This window comes from Zingiber officinale, chromosome 10B (genome assembly GCF_018446385.1).
Source record: "Zingiber officinale cultivar Zhangliang chromosome 10B, Zo_v1.1, whole genome shotgun sequence".
Lineage (NCBI taxonomy): Eukaryota > Viridiplantae > Streptophyta > Magnoliopsida > Zingiberales > Zingiberaceae > Zingiber > Zingiber officinale.
The window spans coordinates 49499169-49502879 of record NC_056005.1 but is presented as its reverse complement, the minus strand read 5'-3'; the positions used below and the strand labels follow the sequence as shown (position 1 = coordinate 49502879).

General features: G+C 44.1%; 1 long non-coding RNA gene across 1 annotated transcript; it reads right to left on the bottom strand.

Annotated features, from left to right (window-relative positions):
* Positions 1–224: 224 nt before the first annotated feature.
* LOC122030491 lies at positions 225–1215 on the bottom strand. The gene is made up of 3 exons (XR_006125439.1): positions 731–1215; positions 578–649; positions 225–497 (listed from the first exon to the last, which is right to left on the bottom strand). It is a non-coding gene; the product is annotated as an uncharacterized LOC122030491 (long non-coding RNA).
* Positions 1216–3711: the final 2496 nt, after the last annotated feature.

Sequence of the window (3711 nt, the reverse complement as noted above, 5' to 3'; positions counted from 1 at the left end):
ATCCATACAAGATGTAAACAAACAATCAATCAACAGGTAGCATGTATTGGGCAGTGATTAACCGAAACAAGTAAGAAACACAATTAATGCATCTTGTTAATTTAATTACTAAGCATATCAAAGACAATAAGTCAAAAGTACCCGCCTCCGAAAATAGAAAAGATCGTATCCGAAACAGATCCCTCGTCGAGACACCGTCTCGAGTCACAATCCTGTGATATCAAACAGACAATGTATTTAGCTATATAGCTAAATAAAAATCTCCAAAACTATTTAATACTCATATCCATTCCTTAATTCAACACATATACCTAGGTTAACATTAGTTATTAACCTATCTGTCAATCATCGACAAAATGATCAACACACTCATAGCAATGGCTCCTACATTGAAGTCAATATCCCTAATTATTCAACCATCAAAATGAACACAAAAACTCACCAAGAAATAGGGATTCCTCAGTTGATCAAGGTCGGAGGTATACGCTGTGATACCGCTGTCCAATCATGGTTAAATGCCCAAAAATTAGAAATCCATTACCCATCCCCTATTTCAGCAACTAGGGATAACACTTACCTCAACCCACAGTCAAAGTGGATTGTTGCCGGAAGAAGTAGATGCTGGCAAACCTCCTCACTCACTGAAACCCTACTTAACAAAATGGAAGAAGATCAGGAATACAACCATAGTAAACAACTAGATCCCAAACTTCAACTAATTAACCTTTACCTTCTTGATCACCAGAAACCAGAGAAAAGATATGGTCGGAGGCAGTGCTACGGCACGGAAGAACCCCAACAGTGTACTCGGGTGCCGGAATCGGGGGTGGCCAGCGCTACTCGAGTGGCTGACGTCGGCTAAAGGAAAAAGGGTAACAGCCGCAACTGGAAGGGACTCGGTTAGGGCACAAAAAGTAGCAGCCGGCGCTAGGAACTCCACGGCAAGGGCTAGGGCTCCGGGTGGTCGACGGTGGCGCCGGCCCTAGGGCACAGACGTGCTTGCGGTGGTTCGGCTGTGGCGTCGGCGTGCTCGCCTATGGAGAAGCGGCGTCAGAGGGTCGGCGGTAGCTCTCATCGTCGACGGCAGAAACTAGGGAAGAGGATGGTCGCCGGCGTCGGCAGAGGAGAGGAGGAAGAAGAAATCGCCGCCGAGCGGTTAGGGCAAAGGATCTCACAAGGAAGATTTCGGGCGTGAGAGGAAAAAAAAAAAAAAAGGTGCGCGGCTCGGCTGTAAACGACGACAAATATAAAAGAAAAAGAATTATAAAAAGAAAAGGAAATATAAACATTTCCTCACTTAAATAGGGTAGCCTAAATAGGCTTTTCTGAGCCCCGTTTTTGTCCCCATTAACTCGCCCGTACGAGCTCCGAAAAATTCCTGAAAAATTTCCAAAAATTCCGAAAAATTCCCTTATTATTATTCTCTATTTTCCGGTATTTTACAGTTCTAAAGTACTTACCTCGAGGTCCTTAGAGATGTAATACACATCTAGTAAGGAAGCCCACTCTGGAGTTCTAGGGAAGGCGTTGAGCGCGTACCGGATAGAGTCCCGGTTGGTTACCTCTTCTCCAAGGTTCGTTAGTTGCGTTATCAGCTCCTTGATTCTCGCTTGGAGTTGCGCTACCTTCTCGCCTTGGTTCATCCGGAGGTTTGTTAACTGGTTCCGGAGGATGTCACGCTTTGCTAGCTTTACTAGCTTTGCTTCGGAAGTACCTTCGTGTAGCTCCAGGAATTTTTCCCAGAGATCTTTCGCTGAATCATAGCTTCCGATCCGATTTACTTCTTGTGGTGGTTGAACGCTGAGCAGGTGGAACTCTGCCTTTCTGTTGGCCACAAAATCGGATAACTCCTTCTTGCTCCATGTGTTTTCTTCTTTGTCTTTTGGCGCTGCAAAACCATATTTCATCGTAATTAGAATATCAAAATCCGTTTTAAAAAATACCTCCATTTTGCGCTTCCATGTGGCGAAGTCTCCGTCGAACTTCGGGGGATGGATGTTCGCTCTGGCCATCATCTTGTTTCTAGTGCTTCAGTTGGCAGTTAGTCCTTCTGAGGCGATCAGGCTCTGATACCACTTGTTGGTGCAGCGGAGGCCGGTAAGAGGGGGGTGAATTGCTCCTGAAAAAATAAATATACCCTCCTCGTACTTTCAACTCAATTAGTGCAATAGTTAAATAAAACAGTAAAAGAAAGACACAGGAGAATTAACTTGGTTACAACCAAGGAGGTTGTTAATCCAGGGCAGTAGAAAAAGCGCAATAAAAAATCTCTCCTTTGCTGAATGCGGAGAAGCCTTTTACACTTTCAAAAGCTCAGAACTATTGCTAGGACACACTATATATTGAATGCTTGAGTTGATATTGAATTCCTAGCTCCAGGGGCCTTTATATAGGTCCTGGAAATCCTATCCCGAGGCTCCAAGGCACATCCAATGAGGGTCCAAGGCGCCTCCATGGGAGTCAGCGCATAAAACTTTATCCATGCAGCGGTCACTTCGGGTCAAGGCGCCTCAACTGGCGGCGAACAAAGGCGCCGGTCAACTGAGGCACCTCAGTTGAGGTGCCTCAGGGCGGCTCAGCTCTTTTGACTTCGTTTCGACTTGTTGCGACTTAGATGCTCCGATCTTTGGGTGATTGGCCAACCGAAATAGGGCTCACCCAACGGCCTTCCTCGAGCGCCTTCCGTCCCCCAACGCCCCTCGCCAAATCGCCTTCACGCCCACCGAGGTACTCTTCAGCTCGTCCCGTCGGCTCCCTTCCCGTGTCGTCCTTCTCGCTAGTTGCGTCTTCCGCTCGACTTTCTGTGCTCCTAAGCTCCTGCACACTCAGACACAGGGATCAAATACAACACAGGACCTAACCAACTTGGTTGATCACATCAAAACTATCACGGGGTCCAACACAGCCTTACATGTTTTGCATTTCAGTTTGTTTTGATTCCTCTGTTAGCTTGACAGGTATGACCAGCCGAACCTTTAGCTTTGCAGTATTGATTACATTGATTTCGATTCCTTTGCTATTTGATGAGCATGAGCAGCTTTTCTTTTAAAGCATTCAGTTTCTAGATTCCTTTTTCTACACATGCATATCCGAGTTTTGCGAGTTAGATAGCGCTTACTAAGCATCCGCTTATAGTTGCATTTCCTCTTACTGCAAATAAAGGAAAAGGAAAGCTACAGTGAAGGAAGGTGACAAGGAGGAGTGGGATGGATGTATGATGTCTGGACTATGGAAGCCTTGGGACCTCGCCAAAGAATTTATTAAGATTAATTCCTTATTTATGTTGATAAGGAAATTTTGGAATCGGATTTTCTATTTCGTGCTGCTAGGGGATTCATTGATGGGTTAACTATTTTCCTTATTGTTAGCTAAGGTTGCCTGGAAATTTTAATATGATACAGTCATTACACTTGAATTGCATGCATTAGTTGCAGTAAGTTACATGTTTTGTTCTTATTATTTGATCAGTTAAATGGGGTTAAGTGTTACTATCTTTAGAGTAAGCAATATCAGTTAAGTAGAATGGGTAGTTAAGTAGCGTCCACCCTTAGAGAGTAGTAGTAAGGAGGGTGGTCGTTACATGTGCATACTCTTAATCCCGATATAATAACATGCACATATACTTAGTAATTATTTCTTTAATTTATCAATGGGTGAGATTTAGTTCGTTAAATCAATAGGTCATATAAGTTGGGAAATGATATTATTTAT